Source organism: Amia ocellicauda, unplaced genomic scaffold (genome assembly GCF_036373705.1).
Source record: "Amia ocellicauda isolate fAmiCal2 unplaced genomic scaffold, fAmiCal2.hap1 HAP1_SCAFFOLD_56, whole genome shotgun sequence".
NCBI classification, from domain to species: domain Eukaryota; kingdom Metazoa; phylum Chordata; class Actinopteri; order Amiiformes; family Amiidae; genus Amia; species Amia ocellicauda.
The window spans coordinates 543,422-571,390 of record NW_027102986.1 but is presented as its reverse complement, the minus strand read 5'-3'; the positions used below and the strand labels follow the sequence as shown (position 1 = coordinate 571,390).

Sequence of the window (27,969 nt, the reverse complement as noted above, 5' to 3'; positions counted from 1 at the left end):
TCAACACACAAAATAATGGCAATATAGAACCAAACAAAATACACAAGCCATATTGCATAAAGTGAAGTGAAATATAAATATAATAAGTAATGGTGATTAAGGAGCTAATTAACACCGTCCGTGACATTTACATTGGTTGGGTGTGTGGATACCAGTAATTATTTTTGTTTTATTGAAATACAAAATAATTCTATTTTTCCGAAGTGCTGAACTTTAATACAGTCTAGAAAGATTAATATTTTTTGTCTTGGGCTATATTATTATTACCATAGTTTTTCTATTGTATAAGTATCTTGGAGTAGGGGCATCTCACCTGTCCTGTAAGATTTGGGAGGGTAGGAATAGTGTAGTTATTTTCTCTGTTTACTTGTTGTGTGCCCCATTACTGTTAGTTCAGGTAGCCACTGTGAATTTAAATCCTGAACCCTACTTTGCCAAATAAGGTCACAGCTTTACTTTGGTATGTAAAAAAAAAAAGAAATAAGAAAGAAAAGAAAACGCAGGATAGGCACATACCTCAAATTTGGCACATACCCCCTGTGGCCCCCCTAACTGGCACCGTGGACAAAACACTGTCAGCACCCCTCCCCACCACTAACATCATGGACAATACACCCCCCCGATGATGGCCCCGCTACGATTACAACTGGCCCCAGCCATGCCCCCCGAGATGAAAGGGGCTAGAACCACCGCTGAATGGCTTGTTAGTGAGTTTGACTTAGGATCATGTTTTTAGTTGTTTAATATCTGCAATATGAATAGCCTACAATCATTACACATAAGTTTGATTTAAAATAACTAATTAAAGGTTAGATATACTGTATAACTTTGAATACTATTCTATACGGAGACATTATGTATTCTTACCATGGCAACTTCGATATTCTTGTTTCTATTAACTTTTGCATGTAAAGATTACATATTGTGGTTATGGGATACTTCGTTGCATTTTTTGGCATGTTGTTGTTTTCTTTTATGTGTGACTTTTAACTTTATACCCTATAGGATCCAATAACTTTAAACAGTATAACAATAATAATATTATAAGAGAAGACCAGCTAATGTATTGTTTACATGCAAAACCTTGGAAAAACATACTATAGTAAGCAAATGTAAACTATGAGGAAATATAATATTTGCACCCACAGTATAATGGACTGGGGGATAATCAGTATTTAAAAACTTTAAACTTTCAATATTTCCTTAAGTGACATTACGTGTACATCTAGATTGGTGATTGTTTCGTTACTCTGTAGTATTTCCTTCTTTGCGTCATCCTGCCGAGCTCATGAATTCTTGCCAAGGATGTTTTTCCTTGACTCCTTTGTCTCCGCAGTGAGGCTGACTGGGACGAAGTATGGCTGTGGAGATGGGGGTGTGGGGCCTGCACGGTCATGGTCTCGCAATACCAGCCCCAGTCCAAGAGGATACTGTATATTTTCTGTGACATCTTCCGAGGAACAGTGCCTTCATTGAAACTGTGGCGACATAGAAACTAAAGCAATCTTCTGTCCTGTCTCGAAGCAGTACAAGGAGAAGCTGACATGGGAGACGTCAAACAGCAGTTAGATTATTTATTATTATTTGTAAACCTAATAAACTGCCTGGCTTGAAATGTCTCTATGGTGACATAGTGAAAAAAGGTGTTACGAGTTGGACGCCATGGCGTAACAAACTGAAAAAAACAGTTTTCGGCTAGAGAACATTTGACAGTACCTGATATTATGGCAACTGCCCTGTTTTGGAAATTACAACATTTAATATCTTTGGTTTATATTTACAATAGGGCTATTTTGAAACATTAAGGCAGATTGCATGCTTCTCCTGAAACCTCCGAAGTTTTCCTGTCCTGTCTTCCTGTCATGCGATATGTTTATATTGTATATTGTTCAGCTCGGCTACTCTTTCTGATTAGCCAGCTATGTATTATATTGTATTTTTCTCATTGGGTCTGTGACCCGCTCCTATTGGATCAGGGGTCCACTGCCATGATATTGCGCGGAGGCCGCACAAGTGCTTGATTGCCTACACCAGACATTGTGCAAGTAGATTACGGCCTCGCTCCTAGCTGCACTAGTAGAGCAGCCGGCCTTGTTCTTGTAAGTGGAGGGCATAAGAGTTAACCTCTGTAGCCCTGCTTTGTATATGCAGATAGCAGACAGCTCCCGGTAGAGCGTGACTATGGTCCTCGCTCCTGGACGGCTCAGGTGCGGCCCTACGGGATCCCTGAGGTAACTGTCTGGAGTTGTGTTGCCTAGGCACCCTTGCGGTGCACCTCGTGGCAGGCTCCCTTATCAGCTCGCTGCCTCCGCCCCTGCGACGGCTTTGTTATACAGCAACCCCTCCCCCTTGGGCAGTGCTTCCGACTTGAAAGATAACGATAGGTTGCGTATGCAATACAGTACACACAAACCATTATTTGAATAGGCACACAAAGCGCCAACTAAGCATGAATGATAGTATAAATGAAAAACACTTGTGGCTTTTGCTTTTTCATGTACAGGGCATAGCAGTTTGCAATAAAGTTTATTCATACATGTAGTAAACACACATACACACAGGCATCCAAATGTGTAAAGTATGCTTCCAACAAGGCCGACTTCATCTCCGCCTTCGCCTCCCACCACTCTCTGGATTTCCTCGCTCTCACTGAGACATGGATCTCCCCGGAGAACTCATCCACCCCTGCTGCCTTATCCTCTGTGTTTGTCCTGTCCCACTCCCCCTGTCTTACTGGGTGGGGGGGGAATAGGGCTCCTGCTCTCCCCTTCTCTGCTATTCTCTGTGCCACCCCCCTCTCTCTCCTCTATCGCCTCCAACAGCTTTGAATTCCCTCTCACCTCTTTCTTCTAGTTCTCTACTGTCCTCCTGGTCCACTCACCACCTTCCTGGATGAACTCGACTTTCTTCTCTCCTCCCTCCCCTCGCTGTCCTCACCTACCATCCTCTCCAAACCCTCCCACTCTGCCGGATTTCTTCCTCTCTTTTACTCCTTTAACTTCTCTCTCTCCGTCTCCACCCACTCACAGTGCAGGCTGCCAGTTAGACCTCATCTTGTCTAGAGGCTGTTCCCCTTCGCAACTCTTCGTGACACCCCTGGACATCTCAGACTCAGAATCACCACCGAGACGGCTCTCCTGGCAGTCACTGACTCCCCCCGGTGTGCTCGGGCGGCCTCCCTCTCCTCAGTCCTCATCCTCCTTGATCTCTCTGCAGCATTTGACACTGTCGATCACTCCATCCTCCTCTCCTACCTCGCTGACCTCGGTATCTCTGGAACTGCTCTCACCTGGATCTCCTCCTACCTCAACGACTGGACCTACCAAGTGACATGGCAAGGTTCCTCATCCACCCCCCAACCTCTCCTCATAGACGTACCCCAAGGCTCCATCCTGGGCCCGCTCCTGTTCTCTCTCTACACTCGCTCCCTGGGCCCCCTCATCGCATCCCATGGTTTCTCCTACCACTTCTATGCAGATGATGCCCAGATCTTCCTGTCTTTTCCCTCTTCTGACCCTCTCATCCCTTCTCGCATCTCTTCCTGTTTGTCTGCTATCTCCGCCTGGATGCAGTCACACCACCTCAAGCTCAACCTCTCTAAATCGGATCTCCTCTTTTTCCCCCACTCTTCCTCACCTTCTGCTGATCTCCCCATCTCAATCCCCTTGGAATCCACCACACTTTCTCCTGCTTCTTCCGCTAAAAATCTAGGAGTCATTCTTGATCCTGCGCTCTCCTACACCCAGCACATCACCACACTGAAAGGCACCTGCAGATTCTTCCTGAGCAACATACGCCGAATCCGTCCCTTCCGCACCAACTTCTTGACTCAGCTGCTCGTCCAGTCACTGGTCCTCTCCCGCCTGGACTACTGCAACTCCCTCCTGGCCGGCCTGCCTGCAACTACTACCCGCCGCTCCAGCTCATCCAGAACTCTGCGGCTCGCCTGGTAATCTCTTTCCCTCGCACACACTACTCCACTGCTCCGCTCCCGCCACTGGCTCCCGATACCGACACAATATTTTTTTTTTTTTTTTTATTTCTTGGCAGACGCCCTTATCCAGGGCGACTTATAAAATAAGTGCAATACAAAGTGCAAGAATACAGTTAAATACAAGGCATCAAACATTACAGATTCAAATTTACATTAAACAAAGCAATTCAAGATATAATACATTTTACAACTTCCAATTTATACAGTTAAGTGCAGTAAGTGCGGACATACATCCTGGAAAGTAAAGCTAAGTGCTGTCAAGATGTAAGGTACAGTCAAGGGTTACAGGAAAGGGAGCAAGGAGGAAAATCAATCAATAATCCAAGAAGCATGACAAAATGCTATGAAGTGCTATCTAACGGGGATTAAAGGGACTAATATTACAAGTACTGTCTGAAAAGATGTCTTGAGTTAGCGCCGGAAGGATATATTAGTTGTAATATTAGTCCCTTTACTCTCCTGTAAGGTAGCACTTCACAACATTTTACCATGCTTCTTGCCTTGTATTACTAATACTTGTATTATTGATTTCCCCCTTGCTCCCTTTCCCGTAGCCCTTGACTGGGACCTAACATCTTGACAGCACTTAGCTTTCACTTTCCAGGATGTATGACTTTACTTATTGTATTTACTTGTGTAAATTGGAAGTTGTAAAATGTATTATGTTTTGAATTGCCTTGTATAATGTAAATTTGAATTTGTAATGTTTGATGCCTTGTACTGAATTGTATTCTTGCACTTTGTATTGCGCTTCTATTTTGTAAGTCGCCCTGGATAAGAGCGTCTGCCAAGAAATAAAAATAATACTAATAATGTGTATTCCCGAACATACAGTGAGGGGAAAAAAGTATTTGATCCCCTGCTGATTTTGTATGTTTGCCCACTGACAAAAAAATGATCAGTCTATAATTTTAATGGTAGGTGTATTTTAACAGTGAGAGACAGAATAACAACAAAAAAATCCAGAAAAACGCATTTCAAAAAAGTTATAAATTGATTTGCATGTTAATGAGGGAAATAAGTATTTGATCCCCTATCAATCAGCAAGATTTCTGGCTCCCAGGTGTCTTTAATACAGGTAATGAGCTGAGGTTAGGAGCACTCTCTTAAAGGGAGCACTCTCTTAAACGTACAAAATCAGCAGGGAATCAAATACTTTTTTCCCTCACTGTAACCCATTATCAATACAAATAAGGGGAATGTTTTTTTTTCTTTCTCTCAATGTTCTAACACTCCTCAAACAACAAAAATGCAGTAGAAGAAAAGACATTTGTGCTAGGAAAAAGAACAGAAAAAATTAGGCTACATCTCACCTTCTTTGTGGGTCTGGCCATAAGACTTCATCCACATCACATGCGATGTTGTCTTGAGCCAGGCAGCATGGAAAGTATCGCTTGGAGTGCCATATCCAGGCCTGGCATGACCCCTGATCGATGTCTCCACAAGCCTCCTCCATTGCCTGTAGAAGGGGTATGCGTTGGTGGGGCTGGCGATCATACACCTTCCAACGTCATACAGAGAAGAATTCTTCAATAGGATTCAAGAACGCAGATTATGGGGGCGATTGAGTTTGATGAAAAGTGGGTGACCTGTGAACCAATTGCGGACCACAGCAGCCCGGTGGAAACTAACATTGTCCCAGATGATAACGTACCTGGGCTTTTCTGGCACCCAGTCATTAGGGATTAGTCTGTTTGTGGAGGGTGTCCAGAAATGTGATGATGTGTGCAGTGTTGTATGGGCCAAGGATTGCATGATGGTGAAGGACCGCACACATTGTTACGTTGCCACCACGTTGTCCTGGGATGTTGATGATTGCACGGTGTCCGATGATATTTCTGCCGTGGCCGCTTGTTTTTGCAAGATTGAAACCTGCCTCGTCCACATATATTAGCTCACGATGCACTGAATCTGCTTCTAGCTCCATGACAAAACAATGTAGCACAGTATGAAAAGACAGGGATCAGTCAATATGATGTAGCACCGTGCACTTCCAGATCCAGTACCAATGATAGGATAGTATAGCTTACGTGCAGATATTCATATCTCAGTTGTTTTACACGGTCTGAGTTTTGTTCGAAAGGAACTCTGTATAGCTGCTTCATCCCAATTCTATTAAGTTTCAGTAGACGAGAGAGTGCCGAGAGACTCACTCTGTTGATGTTGTGGAATGTGTGTTATCTGCCATTATGTGGTCCTGCAGTTCTCTGAGTGTGATGCAGTTATTTTATATTTACAATGTGCGTTTCCTGCTCTGGGGTGAACATTCGACCAGATACTGGTTTTCTTGCAGTTCTCTAAAAACATTTGAATGGTTTTATAGTTTTTCCCAATTGCATACACACTATTATACCACAATACTCCTAAACTGTTAACACAATGCCAATAATAAAAAGTCACATCTGCTAAACACACACAGGGGAAAATTCTGGCCTAAAAACTATATACACAGCCCTCAAAATCAAAGAATTGGGTCAGAATCACACACACATACATCATATCTGTTTCTCACACTGAGCATTAAGAATACACTGTGTTTAGAAAAATAAAACTCTCTCCTCAAAATGGAAGATTCATGTAGGAAAACAAAAAGAATCCATCAACACAGACAGTAAAGAACTTTATATTATACAATGTTTGATCCTGGCCAGTCGTGGCACAGTGGTGTGTTGCCTTACAGCTCTAGGGGTCCCAGGTTCAAGACCCAGCTTGGGTTGCCTGTCTGTATGGAGTTTGCATGTTTTCCCCGGGTACATGTGGGTTTCCTCCCACCGTCCAACGACATGTGGGTTAGCTTAATTGGCCATACTAAATTGCCCTGTATGTGTGTGTGTGTGTTGCCCAGTGCTGGCCTGGCATCCTGCCCTGGGTGTGTTCCTGCCTTGCACCCTATGCGTGCTAGGATCAGCTCCAGCTTCCCTGCGACCCTAAGTGGTTTTGAAAATGGATGGATGCATGGATGATCCTGCCTACCCAAAAATTATCAATGTATTTATATATAACAAGCAACAAAATGCAATGACTGATAGCAACCCACATGGTTATGTTTCCACCCCTTTGGCCAGGGACCTGCTTGCTGGCCAATGATGTTCCTTCCCCAGCACCGCCTCTTGAATCCTACCTCGTCCACATAGATGAACTCAATGTGGTCATCGCTGGCATCAAGCTTGAGTATTCTCTGACCATGTAGGAACAGTGATTAGAACATGGTGCATTACTGCACTTCCTGGACCTCTGTCTCTTCCAAGTGCACAATAGTACTGGAAACAGTTTCATACTCACTTGCATGTAAAAGTAGCACATCTCTTTCACACGATCAGAGTTCCTCTCAAATGGTACACGATATATTTGCTTCATGCTCATCCTGTGCCTTCTCAGCAAACGATCAATAGTGGATATTGAAACATGGTCTATGTTCTGAAACATCCCATTATCCTCTATTATACACGTTTGGATTTCTCTGAGTCTAATCGCATTATTTGCCATGTGCCGTGTGGGTTTTCTCCAGGCTCTGCAGTTTCCTCCCACTGTCCAAAGACATGCAGTTTAGGTTATGTTAAATTGCTGTGTATATGTTGCCCAGCGATGGCCTGGCATCCTGTCCTGGTTGTATTCCTGCCTTGTGCCCTATCACTGCCGGGATCGGCTCTGGCTGCCCTGCGACCCTCACAGGAATTGTGTGTTTTGAAAATGGATGGATGGGTTTGCAGACGTGAAGTGTGTTGTAGTACATTAGCACTTTGAGTTTTGTCTGATGACTCATGTATTGCACAAAAGGTACAGGTGTTTTCTCAATGACAATTGTGCCAACACATTGAGAGTTGCGAGTAATGTTTTGCAACATGAGTGAACTGGACTCACCAATTGAGTTGAAGCAAGGTGAAGGTGTGCATAGTCCTGCAGAAGTGGTTCTGGGATGTTAGCTTGAACCTCGGATCACTCTGTGCATGCTTTCGGTCACAGTGTATAAACGACTGAGAAACTGTAGTGAGAGATCCTTCTCATTATGAAAGTACAGTACATATTACTGTACCAGTAAGACTACAGCACTTACCGGTTTCCATCTCAAAATATCCCAATTATACCTGCAACAGTATAACAGCTCATATTTGATTGAACCCATTGCTCACTTGTTAAATACATTGCCTAAAAGTGTTAATTATTTCAGAGATAGTACTTCAAGAATCACTGTTAGTGTTTAAGCATTCAGAAAAACCTGAAAATTGTCACGCGTGGCAGTGAACAGTGGGTCCAGGGGTGTCGCAAATGGGAAACCCCACCATGCTCTCCCTGGCTTCACCATCAGGATTTATTTTGCCTGGGGCCCCCACATACCCTAGAATCACCTCTGACTGGGTCGCATGAAGTCTCGCTACGCCATCCCAACTGAGTTACGCGAGGTGGGGACTCGCTCCCACTCACTTATTTCCCCCTGCAGGTAAGGTCCCAGGACAGACGTCACCAGTAAATAAGAAAGGTCTTATTCTAGTCCATTAAATAAAATTCACCATGTACAATACAACATGGGCAACTAGCAGGGCACGAAATCTGACCGTTCTCTCAATGTTTTTTTTACAATTAAAATTGCCTTTAATCACCTGGGCAAAAATAAAAATACAGAAACCTATACAAAAGCTGAAAATATAATAAACTATACTAAATTCCCAAATAAAACTAAGCCCAGACAATACCCCCTATATTCACAATCAAAAAACGTATGTATGAAACGATGGAGAATGGCGAGAGAATGGTCTCAATTACACAGTCCCAACCCGGCTCGGCCTCCGGTTCCGTCCCAGGCTAGAGATCCTCACAAACGAGCAGCTCGTCCGCACAAGCAGCCCCAATCCAGGACAAAGAGCAGTCTCAGGAGGAGGACACGCTCGCTCACTGGCAAGTGCTGCGATCACAAGCTCACAGGGATATTGAGCGCGTCCCTCTCACCCGTCCGCTATGTGCTTCTCCCTCCGGCTGCTGGTCCGGAGCCCCAAAGTGCCGTCTATCGCCGAGAAGCTGGAAACCGCAGAGCCAAGAAGGCAAGTCCAGGAATACAGTCTTGTAGAAGCCAAGTCAATGTCTCTGGCCAGTAATAGTCCCTTAGATCCTCTTGTCGCTGTCGAGTCACTGCGTCCAGCGGCTAATGTTTCTCCAGGCAGCTCCCGATTTGCAGGGACCCGCTCCGACCCTGCGAGGAGTTAGTGCCTACCGGCTGGCACCCTCACAGCCGATATCCTCTCCTCTGTAACCCGTCCCGCAGTCACTGTCCCTGCTGGTGCTCCGCCGTGCCCCTTTGTTCTGGCAGGGCAGCCTTTATCTCCAGCTGAGTGTCCACAGGTGTAGTGGCCATGAGGGAAGGCGGCCGCTGCTCAGTGATGCAGGTGCGCCGCATCGGGGATCAAAGCTTCTGCCTGTTCAATAATAGTGAATATCAATTAAAGTCAATCAATCAGTGAATACAATCAATGAAAACAAACAATTTGAGAACACGACTCAATCAGTGAATAATTAAAATTAAATCAAATAAACAATAATAACAGTATAAGTGCAATAAAGAATCACATGGAGCCTTGGTACAGTCTGTGATTAATGCAACACTGTGGAGTAGTGCTTAGGGCTCTGGACTCATATTGTGGGTTTTGGGTTCAAATCCCAGGTGGGGCAGTGCTGTTGTACCCTTGAGCAAGGTACTTCTCTTAGATTGCTCCAGTAAAATACCCAGTTGTATAGACCAACTCTGCCTCCTCCAGAACCGCTCCTTCTCATCCCTGGCACCTAAATGGTGGAACGACCTGCCCACCGAAGTCAAAACAGCAGAGTCCTTGACCTCATTCCGGCACTTACTCAAGACGCATCTCTTCCGACAGCACTTGTAATATTAGTCCTCTATCCCTGCTAGATAGCACTTCACAGTTGTATTATGCTTCTCGCGTTCTTGATTATTTTCCTCCTTGCTCCCTTTCCCGTAGCCCTTGACTGTGACCCTACATCTTGACAGCACTTAGCTTTCACTGTCAAGGATGTAGGATGTCACTTACTGTACTTGTGTAAATTGTAAATTGAAAATTGTAAAATGTATTATTTTGAATTGCTGTTTTAGCTAAATTTAATTTGTAATGATTGATTGCCTTGTAGGAGGAGTAGAATTAGACACACGGAAAGGAACATAGAAACTCGCTGCCTAAATCCCACTGCTATTCATAAATTCACTACCCTGTTGCCAAATGCTAGCTTTATCAAAAGAAGGATCTGCAGATGAATTATTAAATAATTTCAACAATACACTAAGCACTGCTTTAGTAGCCCCATTAAGGACACGACAAATAAAAACCAACAAAACACTCACCGTGGTTTGACGAACACACTCGCTCACTTAAAACAGAATGCCGTAGATGTGAGCGTAAATGGAGAGAATCAAAACTAGAGGTCTTCACATGGCATGGAATGACAGTATAATAAGATACAAGCAGGCCCTGTCCTCTGCTAGGTCTGCCTACTACTCCAATTTAATAGAGACGCATAAGAATAACCCGCGTTTTCTTTCTAATACAATAGCGACACTTACTAACCAGAAGGTAAAGCCTTCAGAGGTCATCCCCCCCAATTTCACCTGTAGTGACTTCATGGATCATTTCAATAGCAAAGTTAACAGCATTAGAAAACAGATAGAACAGGAAACATACACAGATACTATAGCTGACACATGCAGTCCTTCACAGCCCCTGCCTACCTTGGACTCGTTTAACGTAGTAAATCACCAGGAATTGGTCTCCTTAATTACTAAAATGAAAACAACAACCTGCGCACTAGACCCTATACGCACTAAACTGCTAAAACAATCTCTGCCATGAATTATTCACAGAATACACAATATTATCAATGTCTCTTTATTCTCAGGATCTGTTCCTGAATCATTTAAAATAGCTGTAATTAAACCACTTCTTAAGAAACCCAGTGTCGACCCTAACCAACTTAAACACTATCGACCTATCTCAAACCTTCCCTTCCTTTCTAAGGTTCTAGAGAAAGTAGTTGAAAACCAACTGCAAGCTTTTTTAACCGATAATCATCTTTATGAAGAATTTCAATCAGGCTTCCGTTCCGGCCTTAGTACAGAAACGGCCCTGTTAAAAGTATTGAATGACGTGTTTCAGTCCTCCAATGTAGGGCACACCAGTGTTATTATTTTATTAGACTTAAGTGCGGCTTTTGACACAATCGACCACAAAATCTTGATACACCGCTTAGAAAACCGTATTGGCCTATCTCGCAATGTGCTTTCATGGTTTAAATCATATCTGTCAAACAGACTCCAATATGCACAGATTAACGAGAACCACTCAAATTAAGTACGGAGTCCCACAGGGCTCAGTCCTCGGACCTATACTTTTTTCATTGTACATGCTCCCTTTAGGTGATATCATTCGACGACATAATATTAACTTTCACAGTTACGCAGACGACACACAATTATATCTGTCAGTAAATCCTAACAACACCATAGACCTAGAAAAACGAATCTGCTGTCTGTCTGAGATTAAAACATGGATGAGAAAAAAAATTCTTATGCTTAATTCTGACAAAACAGAAGTCATAATTTTAGGAGACAAAAATCGAACTGTTCATCATTCACTAACAAAACTGAGTAATGATAACTTTAATTTCTCCCCTAAGGGGATGGCATGAAACCTGGGTGTCATCTGTGATCATAATCTATCTTTTGAATCACACATTCAGAATGTGTCGAGATCTTCCTTCCTCCAGCTTAGAAACATTGCTAGACTAAGACAATTCCTCTCGTTACAGGACACTGAGAAATTGATACACGCATTTGTTACATCTAGATTGGACTACTGTAATGCCATTCTGTCAGGCAGCACAAACAGAGCTATTTGTGCACTTCAGTCCAAAATGCTGCTGCAAGAATCCTAACAAAAACATAAAAACATGAACACATCACTCCAGTATTGGCTTCTCTTCACTGGCTGCCCGTGCACTACAGGATAGACTTTAAAGTGCTCTTATTAACATTTAAAGCACTAAAGGGACTGGCACCTCCCTACCCGTCTGATGAGGCACAACCCATCCCAGAAGCACCTCACAATGGAGGGTCAACGGGGCATCCACACCCAAGGTTTGATGAGCCATCGCAACCCAAAGCCTATTGATGGTCCAAACCCTCCACCCCCGATGGCCAGCGAGAGGCCTCCTCCACAGGGAAGACCACAGCCAGCAGCACCGATAAAGAACTTTCTGATCTCCTTGCTGCTGTAATAAGTATACTGCCTGGAGGGGAGGCAACCATTAGGCCTAGGCCCTAGGCCGTGGACCCCCAGAGATTCATTTTCTCCTACATGCCATCCTTAGGAGTTTTCTTGTTTTTCTCTCCTCCGTTCCTAAATGCTTTATTTACTTAAATGTTCACTCACTTTATTCTAGATCATGTAAAATGTTTACAGGTCTATATTTGATTTTATTGTATTTATGTTTTTTATTTTGCTGTATGTTTGTTGTATGTTTACCAGTCTGTAAAGCACTCTGTGGCTACCCTGCGAAGGGCGCTATACAAATAAAAATGGATTGATTGATTGATTGTACTTCACTGTATTTTTGCAGTTATGTTGTAAGTCGCCCTGGATAAGGGCGTCTGCCAAGAAATAAAAATATTAATAATAATAATAATAATAATAATAATAATAATAATAATAATAAATGGGTACAAATGTAAGTCGCCCTGGATAAGAGCGTCTGCTAAATGACAAATAATGTAATGTAAACTCTGCCACCTACTGTTTGACATGTTAAATAGATAAATTCTGTGATCAAATTGCATTTCAACGATACAAACCAAGACCAGTTAGGGGAATTAAGAATTAAATATTTGAGACCCAAAGAAAGTAGAGATTAACTTTAAAGCTTTCCTTTTATACAAGTTAAAATGGTATTTCCACAACACAGTCCTAAATTCCTGTCATTTCTTTGGGGATTGTGTGCTGGAAATATATCACATTGACCATTTATAATGTGCTCTTTTTAGGGGTTTTAACAACTGGTACAGAAAACATTGTCAATAATGTATAATATCCTTACAAAAATGAATTATCTATAGCTGTACTTTAAGATTTACTTGCTTATTTATTTGGTGATCCTATTTTTTAACCCAGAAACATTGTGGAAATATCTCAGGTTCATGTTTAACTTACAGTTTCTCTGCTGTTCCTATGGATGTTTTACACCATCCCCCTTAAAGTATTCTTTATTTATTAATATGCTGTAAATGCATTGTTTGCTAGGGCTGTTAAGAGGGACATGAAGTCTTTGAAAATTGATATGTTTCACTGACTATTCAAAATGTATCAACACTATTTTCCTGGAAATTACACACAATTAAAGGTGAAAAATGCACATTACTGAGACTAATGTGTTAATATATTTCTATATTGGATAATAATAATCATAGTAATGCAGTAAACTAGGTATTTTGAATAGATGAGTAATGCATTGCATGCATTTGCTGGCAGTTTGTAATAGCAGGACTTTCTTTATGTTTGTACACTTATGTCCTCATTACTGGCATATTCCACTGAGGAGCTGTTTCCAATTGTCAACGGTGACTGTTGGGGTAAAATTGCCTCCTATGTATTGTATATACCCACTGTATAACTGTTAGAAAATATAGGAAACTTTCCAGTAAGTTACTAGTTAGGAACTGTGAGTTATTCATAACTTTACTTATTATCTATGTCTTATGCACACTGCTGAAATAGCTTGCAGAACTGCTTGTAATCCAAGCAGCTGTGGCAGACACAAAACATGTTGTTCGTACAGTATGTGCTACATTTTCCCCTTCCCGAAACACAAATATATTATGGGTTACACACATCCTCGGACAATAACATTCCCACGAGGCATGACATGTGTACCTGCTTGTGGGAACACTGCAAAATCAGTACTATTATGGTGTGTAACTACATATCGGGACTGCCCCGTAACTATCACTGAAGATGTTTGTTAGACTGTATAAAGGCTGTGTGAAACTTTAAATAAACTGAAGATAAACGAACGGACTACTTCTGTGTCTGTGCATTTTTCTTCCCGAGCGCTCGTCTCCTGCTGAAAAGTCTCCCCTGTAGCTGAAACGCTGACTGGCCTGACTGCCCGATTCACTGGGATCCGAAGGGCTGCTTCAACTGAAGCGTTGTACCTTAACAGTGACCTTGACAGATTTCCCTTCAAATAACCGAGATGTTAGATAGAGTCAGAGGGACATTAGTTATAGAATCAATAGCAAACTGTGATCACAATATGGTCATCTTTGAGGCATTCTTTCTAGAAACAAGGCCCAAGTCTAAAGCAATGGTCTACAATTTTAGAAAAGCAAACCTTGAAGGTATGAGGCGACACTTGGAAGAGGTAGACTGGAGCACACTGGATCAGATTCAGTTGAAAATGGATGGGTATATTTAAGAATATACTACTTGAGGCTCAGGAGAAATTTATACCAAAACTTAGCAAATTGAGGACCAAAAAACATTGGCCAAAATGGTTTAATGGAAGTATGCAAAAAAATTTGAAGAGAGAGAAAATGTGGTATAGCGCATACAAAAGGGATAGAGACTAAACAAAATACAAAGAATATGGTGAACTGCAAATAGATCTTAAGAAAGGGATCAGGAAAGCAAAGAGGGAAATAGAAAGAAACATAGCTCTATAACGAATGCAAAGAGCTTTTTTCAATACTACAACAGCAAGAGGTCAATAAAGGATGAAGTGAAACAGATAGAGGGCAAAAATTGAAGTATTTTGGAAAATGAACAAGATATGGGGTGGGGGTGTGTGGGGTTTCGGCCCAGGGTTGTGTCCTTGAGGACCTTTGCGAAGATCCTCACACCCGTCTTGTTGAGGTGGACGTGGTCATACAGGTGATGTGGCTGGATGTCTCAGTGGTGTGCCAGGTGTACGTTGGGGAGGAGGGCACATCTTCGGGACACTTCTGCGTTGATGGCCTGGATGATGTGCAGGGGCACGTCTGTGCGGGGCAGCAGTGTGGAGATGGTGATTTTGGCAGTTGGGAATTCCTCTGTGGCTTTCGTTGCCACCTGTCTCAGGGCTGAGGCCACATCGCCCCTGCGGGCACTCAGGTCGTTAGTGCCGGTGTGGATGAGGATGTGTTTGACCTGGCACAGCCTCCTCTTGGAGAGCAGCTCCAGGGCTCTCTGTGCTGTCGGGCACCAAAGCTTTTTCACTTTTCACCCAGGGAAGAGGCGCCTCTCATCCAGGAACTTCCCATTGGAGTCGCTCAGAATGACCACCTCTGTGTTGACCTGCCACTCCGGGTTTGCGTCGGGAGTGGTGGGGGCAGCGGGTGTGTTTTGGGGGAGTGGCGTTTCAGGGGTTTGTGTATTAGTGGCAGGTCTGGTGATAGTGGGGGTGTCAGGAGTGGTGGGGAGTGTGGGTGGATCAGTGGGTGCATCAGTGTTGGAGGTGTCAGGGGTTGGAGGTGTTGTGGGTTCAGTGCAGTGCAGTCTCTGTGCTCCAGTGATGTGTAGCTCCTCTCTTAGCTCCTCCAGCTGGCTCTGCAGGCTCCTTAGCTGGCTGTGCTGGGGTGTCCTGGTCAGCTCCTCCCTCGCTCTGCGCAGCTCCGTCCTCAGGGTTTGTCTCTGCTCCTCCAGGTCTCTCACTGCTGCTCTCAGCTCATGGATCTCAGCCTTGTGCTGCATCTTTAGTCCCTGAACTCCGCAAACTCCAGCTCCAGCACTGATAGGCATTCCTTTAGTGTTTTAATGTTGCTGGAGAGTTTTGGGGAGACAGGGGGGCAGTCTGTGGGAGATGGGGCACTGTCTGGCTCCGTGTGGCTGGGGGCAGACTGCAGGGTGGCCGGCTCTGGCACTTGTTTCTCTACCTCAGTCTGCTGCTTTGAGGTGTGGAAGCCGAGAGCTAATTGGTCCAGGCTGCTCTCGCTGAACTGCACCATGATGGTCCCGTTGTGGTATACATTAAAAGTGAGCATCACACTGTCTGTGTCTTTCTCTACCAGCACTGAGATCTGCCTGCCTCTGCTAATGCCCCTCTTGTTGTTATTGGGGTATGTCTGGCACAGGGTTTTGTGAAAGGCGGTGTAGAACAGTAGATTGTTCTTGACCCTGTTTTCTCCTTTACCGGTGTAGTCTAGGATGAGGGTCTCAGGAGATGCTCTCATCACAGCTTGTTTGTAGTCCTTCTTAGCCTGTGCAGAGCGAATGTCTTCAGGGTATCGGATTTCAAAAGGCAGCTCTGCAGTCAGACTGCTGTTCGATAGATTTGTATCAGTCTCAGTGGCAGTTGGGCTCTCTCCTACTGTCACTCTATTCAAATTGGAGCTCTGCATTTTCATTGGCTGAGTCAACTACTGAGAATGCTTATTTATTTTATTAATACATATTTTTTTGTTTAATTATTTGTCTCTTACCTCCAATTCTTGTCTTCAGCTTTTCTTTTCTGACTTTTCTTCCTGAACTGTCTCTCTGCTTTCTTCTTTTTGTGTTTCTCTTAAAATTATTATTTTTTGAATACTTTTTCTTCTGAATTTCTATTCCATGTCTTCTGTGTATGTTTATAGTGCTATATATTCATTTGTAAATCACAAATTAAATCCGCTTATGTATAAAAACAAATGTTTTTAAGGAGCTCATATTCCTCTCTCTCTCTCTCTCTCTCTCTCTCTCTCAATTCATTTCATTTGTATTGTCAAAGCAATTGGACATACATACACATACATACATATACACTCACCTAAAGGATTATTAGGAACACCTGTTCAATTTCTCATTAATGCAATTATCTAATCAACCAATCACATGGCAGTTGCTTCAATGCATTTAGGGGTGTGGTCCTGGTCAAGACAATCTCCTGAACTCCAAACTGAATGTCTGAATGGGAATAAAAGGTGATTTAAGCAATTTTGAGCGTGGCATGGTTGTTGGTGCCAGACGGGCCGGTCTGAGTATTTCACAATCTGCTCAGTTACTGGGATTTTCACGCACAACCATTTCTAGGGTTTACAAAGAATGGTGTGAAAAGGGAAAAACATCCAGTATGCGGCAGTCCTGTGGGCGAAAATGCCTTGTTGATGCTAGAGGTCAGAGGAGAATGGGCCGACTGATTCAAGCTGATAGAAGAGCAACTTTGACTGAAATAACCACTCGTTACAAACAAGGTATGCAGCAAAGCATTTGTGAAGCCACAACACGTACAACCTTGAGGCGGATGGGCTACAACAGCAGAAGACCCCACCGGGTACCACTCATCTCCACTACAAATAGGAAAAGGAGGTGAGACATTCAGATGGTAGAGTCAGAATTTGGCGTAAACAGAATGAGAACATGGATCCATCATGTCTTGTTACCACTGTGCAGGCTGGTGGTGGTGGTGTAATGGTGTGGGGGATGTCTTCTTGGCACACTTTAGGCCCCTTAGTGCCAATTGGGCATCGTTTAAATGCTACGGCCTACCTGAGCATTGTTTCTGACCATGTCCATCCCTTTTTGACCACCATGTACCCATCCTCTGATGGCTACTTCCAGCAGGATAATGCACCATGTCACAAAGGTCGAATCATTTCAAATTGGTTTCTTGAACATGACAATGAGTTCACTGTACTAAACTGGCCCCCACAGTCACCAGATCTCAACCCAATAGAGCATCTTTGGGATGTGGTGGAACGGGAGCTTCGTGCCCTGGATGTGCATCCCACAAATCTCCATCAACTGCAAGATGCTATCCTATCAATATGGGCCAACATTTCTAAAGAATGCTTTCAGCACCTTGTTGAAGCAATGCCACGTAGAATTAAAGCAGTTCTGAAGGCGAAAGGGGGTCAAACACAGTATTAGAATGGTGTTCCTAATAATCCTTTAGGTGAGTTCATCGTAGCTCTTAATACTCTCTTTCTGTCTGGAGGAGATATAATTGAAGTATTGTACACATACCCGGCTACTTTCAACACCCATTGCTGCACTGATATTTTTCCCTCCATTTTTCTTTATCCATTTTTTTTTTGCTGGAAGTTCCGTCAATACCCGTCAGTCTTTAAGAGACATCATGCAGCCAGGCCTCTTGGCTTGTGGCCACACCGTCCTGAACGCGCCCGATCTCGTCAGATCTCGGAAACTAAACGGGGCAGGGCCTGGTCAGTACTTGGATGGGAGACCTCCAGGAAATACCTGGTGCTGCAAGCTTTTTACGTCTCCTGGGAAACTTCATCGTAGCTCTTAATACTCTCTATCTGTCTGGAGGTGTTATAATTGAGAAATTGTACACGTACCCGGCTACTTTCATCAGCCTTTGCTGCACTGGTATATTTCCCTCTATTTTTCTTTTTTTTTTTTGCTGGCAGTTCCGTCAATACCCGCCAGCCTTTAAGAGACATCATGCAGCCAGACATCTCGGCTTGCGGCCACACCGTCCTGAACGCGCCCGATCTCGTCAGATCTCGGAAGCTAAACGGGGCAGGACCTGGTCAGTACTTGAATGTGAGACCTCCTGGAAATACCTGGTGCTGCAAGCTTTTACGTCTCCTGGGTAACTTTATCGTAGCTCTTAATACTCTCTATCTGTCTGGAGGAGATATAATTGAAGAATTGTACACGTACCCGGCTACCTTCAACACGCTATGCTGCACTGATATTTTTCCCTCCATTTTTCTTTTTTCTTTTGTTTTTTGCTGGAAGTTCCATCAATACCCTCCAGCCTTTAAGAGACATCATGCAGCCAGGCCTCTTGGCTTGAGGCCACACCGTCCTGAAGACGCAAGATCTCGTCAGATCTCGGAAGAAAAACTGGGCAGGGCCTGGTCAGTAATTGGATGGGTGACCTCCTGGAAATACCAGGTGCTGAAGGCTTTTTACATCTCCTGGGTAACTTCAGCGTAGCTCTTAATACTCTCATTCAGTCTGGAGGAGATATAATTGAAGAATTGTACATGTACACGGCTACTTTCAACACCCTGTCCTACACTGATATTTTTCCCTCCATTTTTCTATTTATTTATTTTTTATTTTTGCTGGAAGTTCCGTCAATACCCGCCAGCCTTTAAGAGACATCATGCAGCCCGGCCTCTTGGCTTGCGGCCACACCGTCCTGAACACGCCCGATCTCGTTAGATCTCGGAAGCTAAACGGGGCAGGACCTGGTCAGTACTTGAATGTGAGACCTCCTGGAAATACCTGGTGCTGCAAGCTTTTACGTCTCCTGGGTAACTTTATCGTAGCTCTTAATACTCTCTATCTGTCTGGAGGAGATATAATTGAAGAATTGTACACGTACCCGGCTACCTTCAACACGCTATGCTGCACTGATATTTTTCCCTCCATTTTTCTTTTTTCTTTTGTTTTTTGCTGGAAGTTCCATCAATACCCTCCAGCCTTTAAGAGACATCATGCAGCCAGGCCTCTTGGCTTGAGGCCACACCGTCCTGAAGACGCAAGATCTCGTCAGATCTCGGAAGAAAAACTGGGCAGGGCCTGGTCAGTAATTGGATGGGTGACCTCCTGGAAATACCAGGTGCTGAAGGCTTTTTACATCTCCTGGGTAACTTCAGCGTAGCTCTTAATACTCTCATTCAGTCTGGAGGAGATATAATTGAAGAATTGTACATGTACACGGCTACTTTCAACACCCTGTCCTACACTGATATTTTTCCCTCCATTTTTCTATTTATTTATTTTTTATTTTTTGCTGGAAGTTCCGTCAATACCCGCCAGCCTTTAAGAGACATCATGCAGCCCGGCCTCTTGGCTTGCGGCCACACCGTCCTGAACACGCCCGATCTCGTTAGATCTCGGAAGCTAAACGGGGCAGGGCCTCATCAGTACTTGGATGGGAGACCTCCTGGAAATACCTGGTGCTGCAAGCTTTTTACGTCTCCTGGGAAACTTCATCGTAGCTCTTAATACTCTCTATCTGTCTGGAGGAGATATAATTGAAGAATTGTACACGTACCCGGCTACTTTCAACAGCCTTTGCTGCACTGATATTTTTCCGTCCATTTTTCTTTTTTTTTTTTTTTTTTTTTGCTGGAAGTTCCGTCAATACCCGCCAGCCTTTAAGAGACATCATGCTGCCAGGCCTCTTGGCTTGCGGCCACACCGTCCTGAACGCGCCCGATCTCATCAGATCTCGGAAGCTAACGGGGCAGGGCCTGGTCAGTACTTGGATGGGTGACCTCCTGGAAATACCAGGTGCTGCAAGCTTTTTACGTCTCCTGGGTAACTTCATCATAGCTCTTAATACTCTCTTTCTGTCTCCAGGAGATATAATTGAAGAATTGTACACGTACCCGGCTACTTTCAACACCCTTTACTGCACTGGTATATTTCCCTCTATTTTTCTTTTTTTTTTTTGCTGGCAGTTCCGTCAATACCCGCCAGCCTTTAAGAGACATCATGCAGCCGGGCATCTTGGCTTGCGGCCACACCATCCTGAACGCGCCCGATCTCGTCAGATCTCGGAAGCTAAACGGGGCAGGACCTGATCAGTACATGAATGTGAGACCTCCTGGAAATACCTAGTGCTGCAAGCTTTTACGTCTCCTGGGTAACTTTATCGTAGCTCTTAATACTCTCTCTCTGTCTGGAGGAGATATAATTTAAGTATTGTACACGTATCCAGCTACTGTCAACACCCTTTGCTGCACTGATATTTTTCCATCCATTTTTCTTTTTTTTTTTTTTTTTGCTGGAAGTTCCGTCAATACCCGCCAACCTTTAAGAGACATCATGCAGCCAGGCCTTTCGGCTTGTGGCCACACCGTCCTGAACGCGCCCGATCTCGTCAGATCTCGGAAGCTAAACGGGGCAGGACCTGGTCATTTCTTGAATGTGAGACCTCCTGGAAATACCTAGTGCTGCAAGCTTTTACGTCTCCTGGGTAACTTTATCGTAGCTCTTAATACTCTCTATCTGTCTGGAGGAGATATAATTGAAGAATTGTACACGTACCCGGCTACCTTCAACACGCTTTGCTGCACTGATATTTATCCCTCCATTTTTCTTTTTTCTTTTGTTTTTTGCAGGAAGTTCCATCAATACCCTCCAGCCTTTAAGAGACATCATGCAGCCAGGCCTCTTGGCTTGAGGCCACACCGTCCTGAAGACGCAAGATCTCGTCAGATCTCGGAAGAAAAACTGGGCAGGTCCTGGTCAGTAATTGGATGGGTGACCTCCTGGAAATACCAGGTGCTGAAAGCTTTTTACATCTCCTGGGTAACTTCAGCGTAGCTCTTAATACTCTCATTCAGTCTGGAGGAGATATAATTGAAGTATTGTACACGTACCCGGCTACTTTCAACAGCCTTTGCTGCACTGATATTTTTCCCTCCATTTTCCATTTTTTTTTTTTTTTTTTTTTGCTGGAAGTTCCGTCAATACCCGCCAGCCTTTAAGAGACATCATGCAGCCAGGCCTCTTGGCTTGCTGCCACACCGTCCTGAACGCGCCCGATCTCATCAGATCTCGGAAGCTAAACGGGGCAGGACCTGGTCAGTACTTGAATGTGAGACCACCTGGAAATACCAGGTGCTGCAAGCTTTTACGTCTCCTGGGTAACTTTATCGTAGCTCTTAATACTCTCTTTCAGTCTGCAGGAGATATAATTGAAGAATTGTACACGTACCCGGCTACTTTCAACACCCTTTCCTGCACTGATATTTTTCCCTCCATTTTTCTATTTTTTTTTTTTTTTTTTTTTGCTGGAAGTTCCGTCAATACCCGCCAACCTTTAAGAGACATCATGCAGCCAGCCCTTTCGGCTTGTGGCCACACCGCCCTGAATGCGCCCGATCTCGTCAGATCTCGGAAGCTAAACGGGGCAGGGCCTGGTCAGTACTTGGATGGGTGACCTCCTGGAAATACCAGGTGCTGCAAGCTTTTTACGTCTCCTGGGTAACTTTATCGTAGCTCTTAATACTCTCTATCTGTCTGGAGGAGATATAATTGAAGAATTGTACACGTACCCGGCTACCTTCAACACGCTTTGCTGCACTGATATTTATCCCTCCATTTTTCTTTTTTCTTTTGTTTTTTGCAGGAAGTTCCATCAATACCCTCCAGCCTTTAAGAGACATCATGCAGCCAGGCCTCTTGGCTTGAGGCCACACCGTCCTGAAGACGCAAGATCTCGTCAGATCTCGGAAGAAAAACTGGGCAGGTCCTGGTCAGTAATTGGATGGGTGACCTCCTGGAAATACCAGGTGCTGAAAGCTTTTTACATCTCCTGGGTAACTTCAGCGTAGCTCTTAATACTCTCATTCAGTCTGGAGGAGATATAATTGAAGTATTGTACACGTACCCGGCTACTTTCAACAGCCTTTGCTGCACTGATATTTTTCCCTCCATTTTCCATTTTTTTTTTTTTTTTTTTTTGCTGGAAGTTCCGTCAATACCCGCCAGCCTTTAAGAGACATCATGCAGCCAGGCCTCTTGGCTTGCTGCCACACCGTCCTGAACGCGCCCGATCTCATCAGATCTCGGAAGCTAAACGGGGCAGGACCTGGTCAGTACTTGAATGTGAGACCACCTGGAAATACCAGGTGCTGCAAGCTTTTACGTCTCCTGGGTAACTTTATCGTAGCTCTTAATACTCTCTTTCAGTCTGCAGGAGATATAATTGAAGAATTGTACACGTACCCGGCTACTTTCAACACCCTTTCCTGCACTGATATTTTTCCCTCCATTTTTCTATTTTTTTTTTTTTTTTTTTTTGCTGGAAGTTCCGTCAATACCCGCCAACCTTTAAGAGACATCATGCTGCCAGGCCTCTTGGCTTGCGGCCACACCGTCCTGAACGCGCCCGATCTCATCAGATCTCGGAAGCTAACGGGGCAGGGCCTGGTCAGTACTTGGATGGGTGACCTCCTGGAAATACCAGGTGCTGCAAGCTTTTTACGTCTCCTGGGTAACTTCATCATAGCTCTTAATACTCTCTTTCAGTCTGTAGGAGATATTATTGAAGAATTGTACACGTACCCGGCTACTTTCAACACCCTTTCCTGCACTGATGTTTTTCCCTCCATTTTTCTATTTTTTTTTTTTTTTTTTTTTGCTGGAAGTTCCGTCAATACCCGCCAACCTTTAAGAGACATCATGCAGCCAGGCCTCTTGGCTTGTGGCCACACCGTCCTGAATGCGCCCGATCTCGTCAGATCTCGGAAGCTAAACAGGGCAGGGCCTGGTCAGTACTTGGATGGGAGACCTCCTAGAAATACCAGGTGCTGCAAGCTTTTTACGTCTCCTGGGTAACTTCATCGTAGCTCTTAATACTCTCTTTCTGTCTCCAGGAGATATAATTGAAGAATTGTACACGTACCCGGCTACTTTCAACACCCTTTGCTGCACTGGTATATTTCCCTCTATTTTTCTTTTTTTTTTTGGCTGGCAGTTCCGTCAATACCCGCCAGCCTTTAAGAGACATCATGCAGCCAGGCATCTCGGCTTGCGGCCACACCATCCTGAACGCGCCCGATCTCGTCAGATCTCGGAAGCTAAACGGGGCAGGACCTGGTCAGTACATGAATGTGAGACCTCCTGGAAATACCTAGTGCTGCAAGCTTTTACGTCTCCTGGGTAACTTTATCGTAGCTCTTAATACTCTCTCTCTGTCTGGAGGAGATATAATTGAGGTATTGTACACGTATCCAGCTACTGTCAACACCCTTTGCTGCACTGATATTTTTCCATCCATTTTTCTTTTTTTTTTTTTTTTTTTTTTTTTCTTTTTTGCTGGAAGTTCCGTCAATACCCGCCAACCTTTAAGAGACATCATGCAGCCAGGCCTCTCGGCTTGCGGCCACACCGTCCTGAACGCGCCCGATCTCGTAAGATCTCGGAAGCTAAACGGGGCAGGACCTGGTCAGTACTTGGATGGGAGACCTCCTGGAAATACCTGGTGCTGCAAGCTTTTACGTCTCCTGGGTAACTTTATCGTAGCTCTTAATTCTCTCTTTCTGTCTGGAGGAGATATAATTGAAGAATTGTACACGTACCCGGCTACTTTCAACACCCTTTCCTGCACTGATATTTTTCCCTCCATTTTTCTTTTTTTTTTTTTTTTTTTTGCTGGAAATTCCGTCAATACCCGCCAGCCTTTAAGAGACATCATGCAGCCAGGCATCTCGGCTTGCGGCCACACCATCCTGAACTCGCCCGATCTCGTCAGATCTTGGAAGCTAAACGGGGCAGGACCTGGTCGGTACATGAATGTGAGACCTCCTGGAAATACCTGGTGCTGCAAGCTTTTACGTCTCCTGGGTAACTTTATCGTAGCTCTTAATACTCTCTATCTGTCTGGAGGAGATATAATTGAAGTATTGTACACGTACCCAGCTGCTGTCAACACCCTTTGCTGCACTGATATTTTTCCATCCATTTTTCTTTTTTTTTTTTTTTTTTGCTGGAAGTTCCGTCAATACTTGCCAGCCTTTAAGAGACATCATGCAGCCAGGCCTCTTGGCTTGCGGCCACACCGTCCTGAACGCGCCCGATCTCGTCAGATCTCGGAAGGTAAAAGGGGCAGGGCCTGGTCAGTACTTGGATGGGTGACCTCCTGGAAATACCTGGTGCTGCAAGCTTTTTTGTCTCCTGGGTAACTTCATCGTAGCTCTTAGTACTCTCTTTCTGTCTGGAGGAGATATAATTGAAGTATTGTACACGTACACGGCTACTTTCAACAGCCTTTGCTGCACTGATATTTTTCCATCCATTTTTCTTTTTTTTTTTTTTTTTGCTGGAAGTTCCGTCAATACTTGCCAGCCTTTAAGAGACATCATGCAGCCAGGTCTCTTGGCTTGCGGCCACACCGTCCTGAACGCGCCTGATCTCATCATATCTCGGAAGCTAAACGGGGCAGGGTCTGGTCAGTACTTGGTTGGGTGACCTCCTGGAAATACCTGGTGCTGCAAGCTTTTTACGTCTCCTGGGTAACTTCATCGTAGCTCTTAATACTCTCTTTCTGTCTGGAGGAGACATAATTGAAGTATTGTACACGTACACGGCTACTTTCAACAGCCTTTGCTGCACTGATATTTTTCCCTCCATTTTTCTTTTTTTTTTTTGCTGGAAGTTCGTCAATATCCGCCAACCTTTAAGAGACATCATGCAGCCAGGCCTCTCGGCTTGTGGCCACACCGTCCTGAATGCGCCCGATCTCGTAAGATCTCGGAAGCTAAATGGGGCAGGGCCTGGTCAGTACTTGGATGGCTGACCTCCTAGAAATACCAGGTGCTGCAAGCTTTTTACGTCTCCTGGGTAACTTCATCGTAGCTCTTAATACTCTCTTTCTGTCTGGAGGAGACATAATTGAAGTATTGTACACGTACCCGGCTACTTTCAACACCATTTGCTGCACTGGTATTTTTCCCTCCATTTTTCTTTTTTTTGCTGGAAGTTCCGTCAATACCCGCCAGCCTTTAAGAGACATCATGCAGCCAGGCTTTTTGGCTTGCGGCCACACCGTCCTGAACGCGCCCGATCTTGTCAGATCTAGGAAGCAAAACGCGGCAGGACCTGGTCAGTATTTGGATTGGTGACCTCCTGGAAAAACTAGGTACTGCAAGCTTTTTACGTCTCCTGGGTAACTTCATCGTAGCTCTTAATACTCTCTTTCTGTCAGGAGAAGATACAATTGAAGAAATGTACACGTACCCGGCAACTTTCAACACCCTTTGCTGCACTGATATTTTTCCCTCCAGTTTTCTTTTTTCTTTTTTTTTTTGCTGGAAGGTCCGTCAAAACCCGCCAGCCTTTAAGAGACATCATGCAGCCAGGCCTCTCGGCTTGCGGCCACACCGTCCTAAACGCCCCCAATCTCGTCAGATCTCGGAAACTAAACGGGGCAGGACCTGGTCAGTACTTGGATGGGAGACCTCCTGGAAGTACCAGGTGCTGCAAGCTGTTTACGTCACCTGGGGAACTTCGTCGTTGCTTTTAATACTCTCTTTCTGTCTGGAGGAGATTTAATTGAAGAATGGTACACGTACCCGGCTACTTTCAACACCCTTTACTGCACAGATATTTTTCCCTCCATTTTTCTTTTTTCATTTTTTTTTGCTGGAAGTTCTGTCAATACCCTCCAGCCATTTAGAGACATCATGCAGCCAGGCCTCTTGGCTTGCGGCCACACCGTCCTGAACGCGCCCGATCTCGTCAGACCTTGGAAACTAAACGGGCCAGGGCCTGGTTAGTACTTGGATGGGTGACCTCCTGGAAATACCAGGTGATGCAAGCTTTTTACGTCTCCTGGGTAACTTTATCGTAGCTCTTAATACTCTCTTTCAGTCTGGAGGAGATATAATTGAAGAATTGTACACGTACCCGGCTACTTTCAACACCCTTTCCTGCACTGATATTTTTCCCTCCATTTTTCTTTTTTTTTTTTTTTTTTTTTGCTGGAAATTCCGTCAATACCCGCCAGCCTTTAAGAGACATCATGCAGCCAGACATCTCGGCTTGCGGCCACACCATCCTGAACACGCCCGATCTCGTCAGATCTCGGAAGCTAAACGGGGCAGGACCTGGTCAGTACTTGAATGTGAGACCTCCTGGAAAAACTAGGTGCTGCCAGCTTTTTACGTCTCCTGGGGAACTTCATCGTAGCTCTTAATACTCTCTTTCTGTCTGGAGGAGATATAATTGAAGAATTGTACACGTACCCGGCTACTTTCAACACCCTTTGCTGCACTGGTATTTTTCCCTCCATTTTTAATTTTTTTGTTTGCTGGCAGTTCCGTCAATACCCGCCAGCCTTTAAGAGACATCATGCAGCCAGACATCTCGGCTTGCGGCCACACCATCCTGAACACGCCCGATCTCGTCAGATCTCGGAAGCTAAACGGGGCAGGACCTGGTCAGTACTTGAATGTGAGACCTCCTGGAAAAACTAGGTGCTGCCAGCTTTTTACGTCTCCTGGGGAACTTCATCGTAGCTCTTAATACTCTCTTTCTGTCTGGAGGAGATATAATTGAAGAATTGTACACGTACCCGGCTACTTTCAACACCCTTTGCTGCACTGGTATTTTTCCCTCCATTTTTAATTTTTTTGTTTGCTGGCAGTTCCGTCAATACCCGCCAGCCTTTAAGAGACATTATGCAGCCAGGCCTTTTGGCTTGCGGCCACACCGTCTTGAACGCGCCCGATCTCAACAGATCTTGGAAGCTAAACGGGGCAGGACCTGGTCAGTACTTGAATGTGAGACCTCCTGGAAAAACTAGGTGCTGCCAGCTTTTTACGTCTCCTGGGGAACTTCATCGTAGCTCTTAATACTCTCTTTCTGTCTGGAGGAGATATAATTGAAGAATTGTACACGTACCCGGCTACTTTCAACACCCTTTGCTGCACTGGTATTTTTCCCTCCATTTTTAATTTTTTTGTTTGCTGGCAGTTCCGTCAATACCCGCCAGCCTTTAAGAGACATTATGCAGCCAGGCCTCTTGCCTTGCAACCACACCGTCCTGAACGCGCCCCATCTCGTCAGATCTCGGAAGCTAAACGGGGCAGGGCCTGGTCATTACTTGAATGTGGGACCTCCTGGAAATACCTGGTTCTGCAAGCTTTTTACGTCTCCTGGGTAACTTTATCGTAGCTCTTAATACTCTCTTTCTGTCTGGAGGAGATATAATTGAAGTATTGTACACGTACCTGGCTACTTTCAACATCCTTTGCTGCACTGATATTTTTCCCTCCGTTTTTCTTTTTTTTTTTTTTTGCTGGAAGTTCCGTCAATACCCGCCAACCATTAAGAGACATCATGCAGCCAGGCCTCTCGGCTTGTGTCCACACCGTCCTGAACGCGCTCGATCTCGTCAGATCGCGTAAGCTGAACGGGGCAGGTCCTGGTCAGTACTTGGATGGGTGACCTCCTGGAAATACCAGGTGCTGCAAGCTTTATACGTCTCCTGGGTAACTTCATCGTAGCTCGTAATACTCTCTTTCAGTCTGGAGGAGATAT

General features: G+C 44.5%; 7 non-coding genes and 22 pseudogenes across 7 annotated transcripts; all 29 read left to right on the top strand.

The window, feature by feature from the left end:
- Positions 1-18,088: 18,088 nt before the first annotated feature.
- Positions 18,089-18,207, top strand: LOC136738319 (5S ribosomal RNA). Its single transcript, XR_010812620.1, has one exon. It is a non-coding gene; the product is annotated as a 5S ribosomal RNA (ribosomal RNA).
- Positions 18,208-18,417: 210 nt separating this feature from the next.
- Positions 18,418-18,536, top strand: LOC136738342 (uncharacterized; annotated as a pseudogene).
- Positions 18,537-18,751: 215 nt separating this feature from the next.
- LOC136738560 (uncharacterized) lies at positions 18,752-18,870 on the top strand (annotated as a pseudogene).
- A 220-nt stretch (positions 18,871-19,090) lies between these two features.
- LOC136738361 (uncharacterized) lies at positions 19,091-19,209 on the top strand (annotated as a pseudogene).
- Positions 19,210-19,424: 215 nt separating this feature from the next.
- Positions 19,425-19,543, top strand: LOC136738559 (uncharacterized; annotated as a pseudogene).
- A 221-nt stretch (positions 19,544-19,764) lies between these two features.
- On the top strand, positions 19,765-19,883 carry LOC136738329 (uncharacterized; annotated as a pseudogene).
- Positions 19,884-20,102: 219 nt separating this feature from the next.
- LOC136738585 (5S ribosomal RNA) lies at positions 20,103-20,220 on the top strand. Its single transcript, XR_010812664.1, has one exon. It is a non-coding gene; the product is annotated as a 5S ribosomal RNA (ribosomal RNA).
- A 210-nt stretch (positions 20,221-20,430) lies between these two features.
- Positions 20,431-20,549, top strand: LOC136738478 (uncharacterized; annotated as a pseudogene).
- Positions 20,550-20,763: 214 nt separating this feature from the next.
- LOC136738530 (uncharacterized) lies at positions 20,764-20,882 on the top strand (annotated as a pseudogene).
- Positions 20,883-21,097: 215 nt separating this feature from the next.
- LOC136738567 (uncharacterized) lies at positions 21,098-21,216 on the top strand (annotated as a pseudogene).
- A 220-nt stretch (positions 21,217-21,436) lies between these two features.
- On the top strand, positions 21,437-21,555 carry LOC136738373 (uncharacterized; annotated as a pseudogene).
- Positions 21,556-21,775: 220 nt separating this feature from the next.
- Positions 21,776-21,894, top strand: LOC136738409 (5S ribosomal RNA). Its single transcript, XR_010812630.1, has one exon. It is a non-coding gene; the product is annotated as a 5S ribosomal RNA (ribosomal RNA).
- A 216-nt stretch (positions 21,895-22,110) lies between these two features.
- On the top strand, positions 22,111-22,229 carry LOC136738566 (uncharacterized; annotated as a pseudogene).
- A 220-nt stretch (positions 22,230-22,449) lies between these two features.
- On the top strand, positions 22,450-22,568 carry LOC136738372 (uncharacterized; annotated as a pseudogene).
- A 220-nt stretch (positions 22,569-22,788) lies between these two features.
- On the top strand, positions 22,789-22,906 carry LOC136738583 (5S ribosomal RNA). Its single transcript, XR_010812662.1, has one exon. It is a non-coding gene; the product is annotated as a 5S ribosomal RNA (ribosomal RNA).
- Positions 22,907-23,127: 221 nt separating this feature from the next.
- On the top strand, positions 23,128-23,246 carry LOC136738415 (5S ribosomal RNA). Its single transcript, XR_010812631.1, has one exon. It is a non-coding gene; the product is annotated as a 5S ribosomal RNA (ribosomal RNA).
- A 210-nt stretch (positions 23,247-23,456) lies between these two features.
- On the top strand, positions 23,457-23,575 carry LOC136738468 (uncharacterized; annotated as a pseudogene).
- Positions 23,576-23,804: 229 nt separating this feature from the next.
- On the top strand, positions 23,805-23,923 carry LOC136738587 (5S ribosomal RNA). Its single transcript, XR_010812666.1, has one exon. It is a non-coding gene; the product is annotated as a 5S ribosomal RNA (ribosomal RNA).
- Positions 23,924-24,140: 217 nt separating this feature from the next.
- Positions 24,141-24,259, top strand: LOC136738510 (uncharacterized; annotated as a pseudogene).
- A 215-nt stretch (positions 24,260-24,474) lies between these two features.
- LOC136738596 (5S ribosomal RNA) lies at positions 24,475-24,593 on the top strand. Its single transcript, XR_010812675.1, has one exon. It is a non-coding gene; the product is annotated as a 5S ribosomal RNA (ribosomal RNA).
- A 214-nt stretch (positions 24,594-24,807) lies between these two features.
- Positions 24,808-24,926, top strand: LOC136738382 (uncharacterized; annotated as a pseudogene).
- Positions 24,927-25,135: 209 nt separating this feature from the next.
- LOC136738358 (uncharacterized) lies at positions 25,136-25,254 on the top strand (annotated as a pseudogene).
- A 206-nt stretch (positions 25,255-25,460) lies between these two features.
- Positions 25,461-25,579, top strand: LOC136738550 (uncharacterized; annotated as a pseudogene).
- Positions 25,580-25,795: 216 nt separating this feature from the next.
- Positions 25,796-25,914, top strand: LOC136738475 (uncharacterized; annotated as a pseudogene).
- Positions 25,915-26,129: 215 nt separating this feature from the next.
- On the top strand, positions 26,130-26,248 carry LOC136738388 (uncharacterized; annotated as a pseudogene).
- Positions 26,249-26,467: 219 nt separating this feature from the next.
- Positions 26,468-26,586, top strand: LOC136738455 (uncharacterized; annotated as a pseudogene).
- Positions 26,587-26,796: 210 nt separating this feature from the next.
- On the top strand, positions 26,797-26,915 carry LOC136738454 (uncharacterized; annotated as a pseudogene).
- Positions 26,916-27,125: 210 nt separating this feature from the next.
- On the top strand, positions 27,126-27,244 carry LOC136738521 (uncharacterized; annotated as a pseudogene).
- Positions 27,245-27,786: 542 nt separating this feature from the next.
- Positions 27,787-27,905, top strand: LOC136738516 (uncharacterized; annotated as a pseudogene).
- The last annotated feature ends 64 nt before the right edge of the window (positions 27,906-27,969 follow it).